At 40.7% G+C, this 16069-nt stretch overlaps 1 protein-coding gene across 3 annotated transcripts in view; it reads right to left on the minus strand.

The window, feature by feature from the left end:
* Positions 1–16069, minus strand: part of SMPD3 (sphingomyelin phosphodiesterase 3) — a 249145-nt gene that overhangs the window by 158673 nt on the left and 74403 nt on the right. For all 3 annotated transcript variants that reach the window (XM_043495052.1, XM_038367870.2, XM_043495051.1), the window contains exon 2: positions 10962–11058. The gene's annotated coding sequence lies outside the window, so the exon portion shown is untranslated. The remainder of the gene's footprint in view (positions 1–10961; positions 11059–16069) is intronic.

The raw sequence follows: 16069 nt of genomic DNA on the forward strand, positions 1-16069 counted from the left end.
CTTTATTCCTTCCCACCTTTCTCCCCCCACAAGGTATACTTTTACTCTTGTGCTGACTCCAAACAGAGGAGTTCTGGAGAATGAGAACTTTCCTTTCCTCTTCCTGCTCAAAAACAGCTTGAATATGCTCAAATTTTTAAGTTTAAAAACAAAGAACTGTCCAAGTACCCGATACTGGAAAAATAGGGTCTCTTTTCCGTTCCCTAAGGCAGTTCTAAAATACCAGGTGGGGAAATGGGGGGAGGGGGGAGAACCACGTTTTCATTCATCTTAAAGATTTTAATATCAAGCTCTTCAATACTGTCTTCCCATCCGCCAGGCTCCATTTGTTTCTGTAGCAATAGGACATACAGTGCAGTTTGTGGCACTGTCACTCAGATGTTTCAGACTGTATTTCTTAAGGTGTCCATTTTCTCTTTAGTATATGCATTTTGCCCTCAATAGGAATTGCACACATGCAGGGCCCAATTCTACAAGTCTCTTGTGACGTGCAGAGCACCATCAACTCCCATCAATTGTGCTCAGCACCTTCAAGAATTGGGCTCATAATGAAGGGAAAATAGTTTTTTAACAAATTAAAAATTCTTCAACCAGAGGACAATTTTTAAAAAACTAATATTTAAATAAATATGTTCTTTTCTCCAGTTTGGTAACAGTTATAAACACACCAAAGCTTTACAAGTTTTTTCCTGTGTTTTCCAGTGGTCATAAGGCATACATACCTATTTCTCTCCAGATGCTTTCATAGCTAAAGTGCACAAGAACAGGTGAGGTATATTTTGTGTGTGTGTGTGTGTGTGTGTGTGTGTGTGTGTGTGCGCGCGCGCGCAAGTAAAATTCTTTGCACTTTCCTGTTCCTGGGACCACTATATGTTGAGTCTGTTTTGTGTTATTAGAGCATCCTGAGGCTACTTTGACAGACACTAGCTGCATAAGCTGCAGCCAGGGATTAGTATGTTGTAGAGCTACACCATTCACCCTCCATCTGTCTGGAAGAGTAGGAAAACGGGCGTAGCTGTACAAGAGCCTCCATGCCAGCTCTCTACCAGAGAATCCCCTTTGTTCGGGCAGTAATATTCCAAGGAGCAGACATGCCATTGTAGGGCTACACTGCAGTGGAAGTACAGCACAACCAAACCACACTGCATGAGGGAAACGTACAATATCTAAGGGTTAATAACATTTCTAATGATAAAAGCCCTGCTCCAGTCAGGGAGGAGTGTGAAAAACATTCAAATAAACTTGACACAATATAAAATGTTAAAATATTTGGAATATTTAAGTGAGTCTTCTTCAGGACAGAATGGACTTCTGGACTCTTAATAATAAGCGGCTGATCCTCTGAACACACATCTCTTCTTAAATAGGACTATTAAGATGCACAAGTAAAAACCTAAAACGACCTTCTTGATTGGAGGGGATGTGAAGAGATCCCCAGACCTCAGATATTAGTGCCAGTTCTCCAGTAATGCTGCATTTATGAAGTATTCTATATTAAAGACCCAATCTAAACTGCTATACATTGCGTTACCAAAAATCCATTGTAAGAACTTTAGTAAACACCAGAATATAACTGTTTTTGCTTAAACCCATAGTACTAAGGATACAGATTTCAAAAAATATTTTACACTTTAATTGCAGACTACAAAAATTTAGCCATTTCCCAGCAAACATACTGATTTCTAATTGTAAGCAGTTATTTGCTAATCATTGCTAATCATTATGCAGCAACCTTTCCCCCTCAGTGGGGTTCAGCATCAGATTAGCATCAGCTAAAGACCTGAGAGTTGTACCCTGTGGCTAAGTAAGGGGAAAAGCCACGCTGTTAGTTTAATAGTTTGGTCAGATGTTACTTTTGATGAAAAGGAAGAAGACTGGGTCTGCAAACTCTGATTTCATTGCTGTATCAGTTCTTCCATCATGGGAGAAGTCAAGCTTTCAGAATACGTGTGACAAATTTTCAAAAGGACATCCTTAGAACTGTTCTAGGCTTTTCCACATATGAACAGCTGTGCATGAGAAACCTGAATTAGTGCTCATTGCACAAGCTATGGACCTGGTTCAAATACAACATAAGTCAGCAGGAATCTTCCTGGTGACTTCTATAGGAATTGGATTCCGCCCTATGAAGCAAAACTTGCAGGTGCAATTTTAAAGTTTGGCTTTCAGGATGGCTGAGCTATTTTAACTGTACACACAATATTTGCAGGCAAATAAATCCTAAACAGAAAACAACCTGTATCTATATGTATAAATGGAGGGGTTGCAAATGCAATGGATAGACCCACAAACATTAAATTTTCCATCCATCTACACAAATAGCCTCAGAATTAAAAATCTAACTATGGTACTGAAAGGACAGTCATGATACCTTCATTAAATTGTTTGCAGTATCATCTAGAACATGGTAGTCTCCAAAAAGACATACAAGAAGGGACAAAAAAACAAACAAATAAACAAGGAGTACTTGTGGCATCTTAGAGACTAACAAATTCATTTGGGCATAAGATTTCGTGGGCTAAAACCCACTTCATCGGATGCATGCAGTGGAAAATACAGTAGGAAGATACACACACACACACAAACATGAAAAAATGGGTTGCCATACCAACTGTAAAAAGATTAATCAATTAAGGTGAGCTATTATCAGCAGGAGAAAAAAACTTTTGTAGTGATAATCAGGATGGTCCATTTCAAACAGTTGACAAGAAGGTGTGAGTAACAGTAGGGGGAAAAAGAAAAGGAGTACTTGTGGCACCTTAGAGACTAACAAATTTATTAGAGCATAAGCTTTCGTGTGAGCTGTAGCTCACGAAAGCTTATGCTCTAATAAATTTATTAGTCTCTAAGGTGCCACAAGTACTCCTTTTCTTTTTGCGAATACAGACTAACACGGCTGCTACTCTGAAACCTGTCAGTAGGGGGAAAATTAGCATGGGGAAATAATTTTTACTTTGTGTAATGACCAATCCACTCCCAGTCTTTATTCAAGCCTAATTTAATGGTGTCCAGTTTGCAAATTAATTCCTATTCTGCACTTTCTCACTGGAGTCTGTTTTTGAAGTTTTTTTGTTGGAGAATTGCGACTTTTAGGTCTGAAATTGAGTGACCAGGGAGGTTGAAGTGTTCTCCGACTGGTTTTTGAATGTTATAATTCTTGATGTCTCATTTATGTCCACTTATTCTTTTGCGTAGAGATTGTCTGGTTTGGCCAATATTCATGGCAGAGGGGCATCACTGGCACATGATGGCATATATCACATTGGTAGATGTGCAGGTGAATGAGCCTCTGATGGTGTGGCTGATGTGATTAGGCCCTATGATGGTGTCCCTTGAATAGATATGTGGACAGAGTTGGCAATGGGCTTTGTTGCAAGGATAGGTTCCTGGGTTATTGTTTTTGTTGTATGGTGTATGGTTGCTGGTGAGTATTTGCTTTAGGTTGGGGGGCTGTCCGTAAGCGAGGACTGGCCTGTCCCCCAAGATCTGTGAGAGTGAGGGATCGTCCTTCAGGATAGGTTGTAGATCCTTGATGATGCGCTGGAGAGGTTTTAGTTGGGGGCTGAAGGTGATGGCTAGTGGCTTTCTGTTACTTTCTTTGTTCGCCTGTCCTGGAGTAGGTGACTTCTGGGTACTCTTCTGGCTCTGTCAATCTGTTTCTTCACTTCAGCAGGTGGGTACTGTAGATTTAAGAATGGTTGATGGAGATCTTGTAGGTGTTTGTCTCTGTCTGAGGAATTGGAGCAAATGCGGTTGTATCTTAGAGCTTGGCTGTAGACAATGGATTTTGTGATGTGGTCTGGATGGAAGCTGGAGGCATGTATGTAAGTATAGCGGTTAGTAGGTTTCCGGTTTAGGGTGGTGTTTATGTGACCATAGCTTATTAGCACTGTAGTGTCCAGGAAGTGGCTCTCTTGTGTGGACTGGTCCAGGCTGAGGTTGATGGTGGGATGGAAATTGTTGAAATCATGGTGGAATTCCTCAAGGGCTTCTTTTCCACGGGTCCAGATGATGAAGATGTCATCAATGTAGCATAAGTAGAGTAGGGACAGTAATTGAAAGTTTAAGATTTTCAAAACAGAACTTCCATTCTGGAGTTTTTCCAGTTGTTTGTTAAATGTATGGCGTTGTCTAAAACTCAGGGCAAGTGCTAGAGAAGTCACAGAAATAAAATATATGGTCATTATACCAAATGTAGATTCTGATTTTTTTTCTTTTTAAAGTTGGGTGGAGAGAAATGAAAGAAACTGATCAGTAAACTCTGAATGCAAAAATGTGTTCAGCCTAATCTTCCCAGTAGGATATGAAAAGTGTCAAATCAGAAGGTCTGCACAAGTCCTCTATAAACCATGTAGAACTTGCACTGCGATACTCACATTCATATGGCAATATCAGTTTTGGCTTAACAATTGTCAAGTGAGGTCTCTTCTACACAATATTGGAATTAAAAGGCTAATTGCAGGGGATATTTTTAAGTATTACACTATCCCAATAAAGACTTTGTCACAGGGTGATGAGCCTTGGAGATTAAGAAAGGGCCAGGGCCAGGGCACCTATGTCTGAATGATTCGACCCTAAGCTAATTGATTAATTAGGCCCTGAAAGATGGGGGAGTTTGTTTGGAACACTCTACCAACAAGGGAGTTTGACAGAGGATGATTAATTGGTACTCTGGGAAAGAAAGGCAGGGAATATAGAGACAGAGCTCTGTCTGGACAGGAAGGACGTCCCTGTGGACAGACCTAAAAGGGAGAAAACTGACCTTTTATAGGAGAAGTTGTGGAGGGAGGGTGTAGTGGTGATATTGCAGTAAGATGCTCATTGGCAGTCAGGAAGACAGCCAGGGAGCTGGGGAGAAGTTGCAGGAACTGTGGTGAAACCCTAAGTTGAAGGGGCAAACTGGTATTGAAGCCAGTTGTTGGAAGAACTTTTGTAAATCCTGAGTTGAAGGCCAGGGAGGCTAGGATTAAAGGACATTAAGTTAAAATAAGTGATACCCTGAGAGGGGAACACACTCTGAGAGATTTCTGTTGGAGCAGATTCTTCTTCTGGGAAAAGGAGGCAGGGAACTTGCAAAGCTGGCCTAATCCAGGAAGGGGCACGAGGGAGGCAATGGGTATACTGTTAGAGGCATAAATATAAAAGAAAATGGATTTTAATGTGCCTCAAAGTAGCTATATTAAATAGATATTGGTCTATTTGTCTCAGTCGACACACAGCATTTCTGTGTCAAGCCAAAGGAACTAAGAATCACATGAATCCCATTTGGTGGCTAGAAATTACAAAAACAAACCAAAACAATATTAAAAAGTGGACTAAGAAGAAGAGCTCAAAACCAAGAAAAAAGAAGTGGAAAGGAAAAAAACAAACTATAAAATGGAAACTATCCTTGGGCAAAACCAGGAAATAAAATCTCAAAAGTAAAATGTGGCAGAAGCATCTTTGTCAACCACAAACATGTGTCAAAATCATAGCAACTAAGGAGAGAGGAAAAAAAAAACCTGCATTCAAAAAAAAAAAAAAAAAAGAGCGAAGTGAGGAGAGAATTCTCAGCGCATGTGGCAGAACATTATAGATGGCAATAGAGAAAAAGATAAAGCATGTGTGAAAGTATAATTTTTTGTCCATTTGATCTCTTGCAACGACTCATCTAGAGGCATTGTAGTCCCTCTACCGATAGGGCCTTAGACTGGCATTCAAGAGATACGGAGTCTATCCCTGGCTCTGCCACTGGCTTGCTGTGTGACCGTGGGCAAGTCACTTCCTACTTCTGCACTTCTATTTCCCCTCCCTCCTTTTGTGTGACTTGTCTCCTCAAGTGTAATCTCTTTGGGGCAAGGACTGCCTTACTATGTTTGTACAGTGTCCAGAACAACTGAGATTCAAACACTGCTGGGCCTTCTAATTATAAAATTAGATGCAGCAAGCCTTTGGTATGCTAAAGTGGTGCAGGAATCTCTTATGGTGGTTGGAACCCAGTCCTTGCTGTGACGGTAATCAGTCAGTCGAACATTTATTTCTGTCTAGCTTTTGTATCATTATGTATTATTTGAATTGCTGTAGTGCCTAGAGCCCCATTCACGCATAGGACTCCATTGTGGTAGATGTTGTATAAAATGGCTTCTAATCTAAGTAGGATTCAAATCTGCACAGTGCTGAATCTATTGTGAGGTGTTAGACAGAAAAAAAAAAAAAAAAAAAAAAAAGGGTTTTCAAAATCTCAAATTTTTCCAGGACAGGAAAAGTTTTCCCCATCCTAAATTGGAACAGAAAGTCAAAAAATCTCAAAAATGTTAGCAAACTGAAAAAAAATTCAATTTGGGTCAATCAAAATGTTTCATTTTGATAATTATGAAACATTCCGGTTTGGTTTTAAATTATTTTATTTTGTTTTTTTATGATAAATTATCTTAAATTTTAAAATAAAGTCATTTCAAACTGAAAAAAAAATTAACTTTGTTCTGAAAATGTCATAATGAAGAGTTTAACAATTGCAAAACTTTTCAAAGAAAAATTGAAATGGGAAATTTGTCAAAACCAATCCTTTCTCGGTAAAAGTTTTGGTTTCAATGTACAGTATTTTTCAAACAGAAAAAGGTTTATCAAAAATTTCCTGACCAGCTCTAGTGCTGAGAACATTTACTTGCAATGTATTTCAATGGAAGTTGAGGGACCAGAGCTGTTCAACATATTCAGAGATGATCCAGAAAAAGGGGTAAACAGTGAGGTGACATGGTTTGCAGACACAAAATTATTCAGGATAGTTAAGTCCAAAGCTGACTGCAAAGAGTTATAAACAGATCTCACAAAACTGGTTGACTGGGAAACAAAATGGCAGATGAAATTCAATTCAGATAAATGCAAAGAAATGCACACTGGAAAACATAATCCCAACAACACATACAAAATGATGGGGTCTAAATTAGCCGTCACCACTCTAGAAAGAAATCTTAGACTCATTGTGGATAGTCCTCTAAAAAAATCTGCTCAATGTGCAGCAGCAGTCAAAAAAGCTAACGGAATCCTAGGAACCATTAGGAAAGGGATAGATAATAAGACAAAGTATCTTAACGCCATCATATAAACCCATGTTAAACCCACACCTTAAATACTGTATGCAGTTCTGTTTGCCCCACCTCAACAAAGATATTAGAATTGGAAAAAATATAGAAAAGGACAGCAAAAATGATATGGAAATCGTATGAGGAGAAATTAAAAAGATTGGGACTATTTAGTTTAGAAAAGAGATGACTAAGGGGGATATGATAGAGGTCTACAAAACCAAGAAAAGCATGGAGAAAGTGAATAAGGAAGTGTTATTTACCTCTTTACATAACACAAAAGTCAGGGGCCACCCAATGAAAATTTATAGGCAGCAAGTTTAAAACAAGCATATGGAAGTACTTCTTTACATAAAGCATAGCCAAAACTGTGGAACTCATTGCCAAGGGATATTGTGAAGGCCAAAAATATAACTGTGTTCAAAAAATAAATAGATACAATCATAGAGGATAGGTCCATTAATGATTATTAGCCAAGATGGTCAGGGATACAACCCCATGCTCTAGGTGTCACTAAATTTCTTGCTGCCAGAAGATGAGACCATATGACAGGGGATGGATAGGGTTGCCAACTTTCTGATTGCAGAAAACTGAACACTCTTGCTCTGTCCCACCCCCGAGACCCTGCCCCTACACCTTCTCTGAGCCCCCCTCCCCCCCTCACGCCATTCCCCCTCTTTCAATTGCTCACTCTCCTCCACCCTTGCTCACTTGCTCTTTTTCACTGGGCTGGGGCAGGGGGTTGGAATGTGGGAGTGAGTGAGGGATCCGGCTAGGGGTGAAGGCTCTGGGGTGGAGCCAGGGATAAGGAGTTTGGGGTGCAGGAAAGGGCTCCGGGCTGGGGCCACGGAGTTCGGAGTGTGGGAGGGGGTTAGGATGCAGGAGGGCTGCAAAGCACAGGCTCTGGGAGGGAGTTTGGGTACAGGAGGAGGCTCAGGGCTGGGGCAGGGGTTTGGGGTGTGGAAGGGGGTGCAGGGCACAGGTTCCCAGCAGCACTTACCTCAAAAGCTCCCGGGAAGCAATGACATGTCCCTCTGGCTCCTAGGCCCAGGAGGACCAGGGCCAGGGGGTCTCTGTGTACTACCCCTGTCCGCAGGCAATGCCCCCACAGTTCCCACTGGCCACAGTTCCCAGCCAATGGGAGCTGCGGAGCTGGCACTTGGGGCAGCGCCTGCACCACGGGCAGGGGCAGAGCGGGGAGCCGCCCCCCTGACCACCCCTGCACCCAGGAGCTGGTGGGACATGCTAGCTGCTTCCAGGAGCCATGTGGAGCCAGATGCTGCGGCCAGCCAGACTTTTAGTGCTTTTTAGCTGGGCTGAGTGGAGCCACCAGGGTCCCTTTTCAACCGGGCGTTCCGGTTGAAAACTGGATGCCTGGCAAACCTAGGGATTACTCAATAAATTGCCCTGTTCTGTTCATTGCCTCTGAAGCATCTGGCAATGGCCACTTTCGGAAGACAGGATACTGGACTAAATGGACCATTAATCTAACCCAGAATGGCCATTCTTATTTTTTTATGTACTTGAGACCTTGCACAATCAGGCCTATAGTGTCCTTTGCAATCTCTCATCATATATTAAAGAGTATTATTATTTAACCTGAAAAATAAAAGAGTTAGTGGATTCCTATTTGAGGTGTAACTAGAGAGCAGTGTGGTTTTAGGATTATTTCATTTAGGCATCTGAAGTAAAAGCAGTTCAACAATACTTCCAGTGTAAGAAAATTTACTATTCAATTTCCTTTAATTTTTGATATAACTGTTAAAATGCAGAATAAATGTGTGACTAAAATCACTTTAAACCTGTGGCTGGAAACTGAAAGGAACCGGATAGTCTCACAGGTCACGTATTGACGTGCTGTGGTGGAAATCCAAGATAAAAAAAATTGACATAGTCATCAGTGTTATCTCCAATACAAGAAGGCCTTTCAAGAAAGCAGCTTGAAACCTGACATGCTAGTCTATCCTGAATCCGGTTTTTGCTGTTCATTAATTTAGAGATGGATTAAGCATCTATTACTGAATGGCTCTCAACTTTATGTGTAAAGTAATTTGAAAAATGATAATCCAATGTTATAGGAGCAGACCCTCAGCACCAAAGCTTCCTTTGCTGCAAATAAAGGCATGTAAATGGTCATCTATGAAATGACTCAAGCAATTCCTTTTTATGAGTTCTGAGAACATCTACAGAGGATGTTAATTACTGGTATGATACAGTCGGTGCCTTTTAGTAGGACCTTAATAAATGTGCAATAAAGCCTGAGTCCTCATCCATAAAGGTTGAGGAGACTGTTGTAACTATTTTCACTGCAATCACGGCAGTTGCAGCAATACCATTTTATAAATAAACTATATGCTAAAATCATCATTATTGTATAAACAAAATAAACATTACATAATAAGATATATTTGGTATGCAGGGAATTTAGGCACTGTGTATTGTATTGCAAACAAACAGCGACAGTTATACCAAAGGAACTTAGAACAGATCCATTGGTACAGGCAATTCAGCATCAGATACTGAAGAGAAAAGTAACTGCCCTCTTCCCCCCACTCCAAAAAAACCCAAAACAAAATGTCAACAACCCCAATTCTGCATATGAGAAATTCCTTCCTAATCCCCACATTCTCAAGTGATAAAAAAATCATGCCAGGCTTTGAATCATGAAATGTGGTTACTCTCATCTCTTAGCTTGTATAGCTGTAGGTGTTACTAATGGTCAAAGTTATATAGCTCATTTAAAAATCCAGCCACAATGTTTGTTTCAGTGACCTCCTGTGAAGGCGAGTACCACAGGCTGACTCTGTTCTGCACAAAGCAGTGTTTCATTTGAATGCTTCAAAATTATTGCAGTGTAGTTTAATTTAAGTAAAAGTAAGGGACAGTGGGGACAGAGAATACACAAATCTGAAAACTGAAATTTTTCATTTTTGAAGACTGGAAATGAAAATTTCAACTTGAAACAAATTTTTCAAACAAAAATCTCGAATCAAAACAAATTCTCCGGTAAAAGTGTTTCGTCTGAAATCTTCATAGGAATCAATTTCAAATGTGACTAGCTTTAGATATCAACAGCATCAAAAGGATAAGTGGGGGTTTGACAATAGGTCTTGCTCCCAATCATATGACTGAACTGATCACTAACTTTGGTGATGGTCTCAGCCATGGTACATTAGCAACAACCCTGGGCATCCGTCCACCTTTCTGTAGGGCATGGAGCTATCCTCATCTCCGAGTGTACACCACAGACTCAACTTCCTGGGTTTCAAGAGCTGATGTTGATGAACTTCAGTCCTGTCTACACTCCTCTGCTTAATTCCCCCTGCCATATGTGTTAATGGGTTTCACAAAGTGCTATTTTCCCATGCTTCTAAATTCTGTTTATAGGCAACAAAATGACAAATCACAGAAACTAAACAATACTACTTGAAATATAAGAGTCATCCATGCTTATACATTAATTCCATTCTAAAAAATTATATCCCCTCTAACTGGCAAAACAAACACCTTCTTCCACCCTTTGTAAACACTTAGGGGCAGCGACTATCTTTTACTATGTATGTATAGTGCCTAGAGAATTGTGGCTCTGATCTTGGTTGGTACCACCATAAACAAAATTAATCAGATGCCATTTCATGCAACTGAACAAAGTGTAAGGTGAACAGGAAATATGGAAATTAATATATAGTACATGTACAGAATATCTGCTAGAATATATGTTCTTAGCCAGTTTTTGTTTTGTTTTGTTTACTTAAGACTAAAGCAAGAGTGCAATTCTTCTAGTATTTTTAGGATTATAACCAAGAAATACCATGCCATTAGTAAACTAACAAATTGTTTCCAAGCTTGGGTCATCAAACTTTAAGTTAAGGCTCAATTATAAAAGCAAAAGTAACATACCTGGAAAAGAATGTGTATAGTTGGTTCTTTCTTTCTGTTTCAGACTTTCATTCAATCCTTGCTGCTTCTGTGTATGTGTATCTGAAAATTTCTTCACCTGAAATTAGATTTACATTATGTAAGATTTCTTATGGATAAAGCAGTTGCATCAGTTACTCATACACACTATAGAAACTTATCTGAGTGTTAGACTACTCTATTGTTCCAATATCAGGTATGCAAGTTAGCCTATATAAATTGTATTTATGTTTATGACAACCACGTAACCAAAACTATCTGGCATATAAACAGAACTGTAGTAACTACACAAGAATGAGGCATCTAAATTGCATGAGCATTTTTGAATACACAATTCTATAAGCACAATTTTTCAGAACAGTCTCCTAATATTTATATGTCCTCCAATTTAAAATGGGAGATAATGATTCATTCATGAGCCACAAACAAAATAAAATTTAGTTTTCTCCAATTACCAATAAGTAAACAAGCATAAAATATAGTATTTTGAAAGCCTAAACTTTCTAAGTATCAAACTACAGTGAAATGTATATGGATAAAGATGAAACTTTAAACAAAAAAATCCTACTTTTTAAATCTGAATGTGCACATGCAACAAATTGGTTGCAAAAGAAAAAGTTTCTTTGTCAAATGGGCAGAGAAATAAATTGTCATCTGTTGGGCCAATTAATGTTCCCCTATTCACATCCCATTGCTCACACAAACAGGATTTTGCCAGTAATGGATATGCTCTAGGGCCAATGGTATATGGGAAGAGGTTTTGAATTTTGCCAATACAGTTCAAAGGGTTAAAATTAAAAACACTCCTGAATGGGAGTGGAGAGAGAGGGAACATCATCTCTCTTTGTCCTACTAAGGCTGAAAATGGTTCGAGATGTTCAGATTATTATGTCTCATTAAGCCACTGGAAAAATCTGGAGGGACTTTTGTACAGCAAGTGGAAGAAACTTAAATACAAGAGAACGACAGTACAGGTGTATGAAAAGACAATCAAGAGGTACAAGTTGAACAAAGACAGACAGAGCACCTTTCTAGTAATGTAAGGATGATAAGTTATTCTTCTTTAATTAAAGGGATTACATATGATTAGTGATCAATAAATCCCAGGAGATGCAAGGTATTTATTTCCAACTCTGGAGACACTAGGACCCAGGTCATATCCCCCCACTCCCCACACATATAGGCTTGGGAGAAAGCTGCAAAGAGGAACCAGCCAGGACTCAGTCGGGGCAAAAGTAGCCAAAGAAGGGACCTTTGGAAATCTTTCTAGAGTTCTGACTGGACTTTCTCTGCCCTGTGCTGAATGGCTATTTGCTCCAACCCTCCCTCTTCCCCACAGTCTATTCACCTCTGCATCACTCCTCTTACCCTTTCTTCTTCTTCCTTTCAATGTCCCCTCTTCCCTTCCCTGTTCTTTTCATTTAGCTGATGCCCTCCTAACTAAACCCACCAACAAGAAAGAAATCATTGCACTAACATGACATTTGTTGTCAATCCACTGTTTACTCTGCTGGTGTATTCTACCCCTCACCAACCCGGGGCTGTCATGTCTATTTAGATTGTAAGCTCTTTAGGGCAAGGACGGTCTCCTACTCTGTGCACCAGCAGCCCCATTCTTGGTTGGCCCTTAGGCACTATTATAATAAACATTAATTATTAATATTTTAACTGATTTGTACACCGTGAATACTAAAGTATTTTAGCGGTGCATCCTCTAGTTAAATAACAGAGTAAAATTCATCTCTGCCTGCAGCCTCTCTGTAGGTGTTTGAAAAATAAAATCCACCAACTCAAATCCATGGGAAGGCAGTGAGGCTAGAGCACAGCCTCTCTGCAGTTACTACCGTAACTTCTCGCTTAACGTAGTTATGTTCCTGAAAAATGTGACTTTTAGTGAAACGATGTTAAACGAATCCAATTTCCCCATAAGAATTACTGTAAATGGTGTGGGTTAGGTTCCAGGGAAATTTTTTTCACTAGACAAAAAACTATACACACACACACACACACACACTCTATAAGTTTTAAACAAACAATTTAATACTGTACACAGCAATGATGATTGTGAAACTTGGCTGAGGTGGTGAAGTCAGAGGGTGGAATATTTCCCAGGGAATGCCTTAGTGCTAACTGACAAATTAGCACTTGGCTGAGCCCTCAAGGGATAACACGTTGTTAATGTAGCCTCACACTCTACAAGGCAGCATGAATGGAGGGAGGAGAGACAGCATGGCAGACAGAGACAGAAACACACACCCTGTGTGAGAGAGAAAGATGCACATTATTCCTTTAAGTATGCTGACGCCACTCTAGGTACATTGCCTTTTTAAGTAGATCAGGAAGTTGAGACAGCAGCTGTGGTCAGCAAGCTCTGTCCTGAACCCTGTCTTGTCCCCACCCTGCTCTATGGAGAAGGGGTAAGCGGGATGCAGGAGCAGGGGGAGGGGGACACCCTGACATTAGCCCCCCTCTGCCCCCACCCCCAGAAAGCAGGAGGCTCCGGAGAGCAGCTCCAAGGCAGAGGGCAGGAGTAGCACATGGCAGTGGGGGGAGGGACAGCTGAACTGCCAGCAACTGATAGCCTGCTGGGCAGCTGCTGCACAGGGAACTTAGGGGAGTGGGGAGCTGACAGGGGAGCTGCCGGTCCACCCTGGTTCCAAGGCCCCCACCAGCTAGCTGCAATGAGCTGCTCTTCCTGCAAGTAGTGGACAAAGCAGGCGGCTGCCAAACAACGTTATAAGGGAGCATTGTGCAACTTTAAACGAGCAAGTTCTCTAACTGATCAGCAACATAACGAAACAACATCAACTGGGATGACTTTAAGTGAGGAGTTACTGTACTTTAGCCTATAGGCTGGAATAGTAGCCACTGCCCCTCTGTATCTCTAATATAAGCAGTTTGGACCTCAAGTGGGACACATTGTGGGGGTGGGAATGCTGGAAAACGCTGAGTGCTTCACTAAGGTCTGATTTAAAAGATCTTGCAATGACACTCTAGATCCATGTACATTTATAAATACATTTAGAAATGTATACATTGGCCCTAATCGTGCTCTCAGTAAAGTCAGCAGTAAGATTTCCATTGACTTTAACGGAAGCAAGAGGAAACACTATAACTATCTTCTGCAGAGTCATATCTAAGGCCCCGATTCTGTAACCCCTACTCATGCTTAGTAATCCTGTGTGGTTTGATGAGATTACTATCCTGCAGTATCTACCCACAATAACTAAGGGTTGTGGATCTGGGCCCTATAGTATACAGAACCTTACAGGTAAGTAGGTACATAGCATGCACTATACTATACCTAATGCATTCACAGTTACAGAACAGAAGAAATTCCAGCCTAAGTAACAAGACTTCTGATGTTTTCCAGGTTCTTTAGTGGGATGTTTGCCAGACAATAACATTGAACTTTGTATACTCTATGTGAAATTGTTCCACCACCACCACCCCTCCTGGAACTTCTCAAATAAAGTGTGTATATTCTACACAGGTAGCTCAGTGCTAGATAATACAGTTTATTTCCCAGGAGAAACATTCTTAGCATTTCCTCTCCTTGAAGTTTCAAGTCTTCTACAGGTTGGAGACAAACCAAAGAATCCCTCTCTAGATCACTGGATCTTTTAGTGTTGCAGCTTACAAGAAAAAGCACTCTCTTTAATACATTAATGGTTCCGCTTTTTATATACACATTCCACATACAGTTCCCATTTAATGTCACTGCAGGTGGTTCTGATATATGCCAACTTGTATGAAAGTCTGAACAAAGAAAAACATTTAGTAACACTATGCAACTACTGTAGTTAAACTGTTCACATATCAGAGAAAAGCTTTATCAACGTTTTTCATTTAAACAGTCTTTAAAAATAAACTTGTAATAATATGCCCTGGAACTGTTATTTCAGCTTGAGATATGTCTAGTGCCCTACCAAATTTACCGTCCATTTTGGTAAATTTCATCATCATAGGATTTAAAAAATAATAAATTTCATGATTTCAGCTATTTAAATCTGAAATTTCAGGGTAGTGTAATTGTAGGGGTCCTAATACAAAAAGGAATTGGGGGTGGAGGTCGCAAGGTTTTTGGGGGGGGGGTTACAATACTGCTACACTTACTTCTGTGCTACTGCTGGTGGCAGCGCTGCCTTCAGAGCTGGACAGCTGGAGAGTGGCAGCTGTTGGCCGGGATCTCAGCTCTGAAGGCAGACCATTGCCAACAGCAGCGCAGAAGGAAGGACTGCATGGCATGGTATTGCCGTTGCCACCCTTACTTCTGTGCTGCTGCCTATAGAGCTGGTCCCTCAAATCAGCAGCCGTCACTCTCCAGCTGTCCAGCTCTGAAGGCAGCAGGACAGAAGTAAGGGTGGCATGGTATGGTATTGCCATCTTTACCTCTGCACTGCTGCTGGCGGGGCACTGCCTTCAGAGCTGGGTACCTGGGCAACAGCTTTCCAGTCACCCAGCTCTGAAGACAGTGCAGAAGTAAGGATAGCAATACCACAGTCCCCCTAAAATAACCTTACAACCCCGCTTCAACTCCCTTTTGGGTCAGGATTCCCAATTTGAGAAAGACTGGTCTCACCTGTGAAATCTGGTCTTTTTTGTGCTTTTACCCTATATTATACAGATTTCACAGGGGGGAAAACCACATTTCATGGTCCATGACATGTTTTTAATGGCCGAGAATTTGGTAGGGCCCAAGATATGTCATTACCAGGGTCTCTCCTGTTCCAGAAAAGTAGCTAGAAAATTGAAAAGATATTTGCTAAAAGCACTACAAGGCAGGAGTTTGTGATCCATTACTAAAGTGCTGTTTAATTCATCTAAGGGAGACGCTGCAGAGTTAGGGCTTGTTTAGATGGTGCGGTAATGCTGAACTACGAAGGTGCGATTTCTCAAGAGCACTAATATGTTGTGTATTCATTGGTGCAAGTAGACCCTGCTGGTGTTCTTTAACATAGTGCTATTTGAAACAGCATTATATTAAAGTGCACTAGACCTAGGGAACCTTTAGCACACACCACCAGGGTCTACACAGACGAATTAATACGCAACACATTAGTGCACTTTAGAAATCACATGCCCAAAGA

This window comes from Dermochelys coriacea, chromosome 12 (assembly GCF_009764565.3).
Source record: "Dermochelys coriacea isolate rDerCor1 chromosome 12, rDerCor1.pri.v4, whole genome shotgun sequence".
In the NCBI taxonomy this organism is placed as follows: Eukaryota; Metazoa; Chordata; order Testudines; family Dermochelyidae; genus Dermochelys; species Dermochelys coriacea.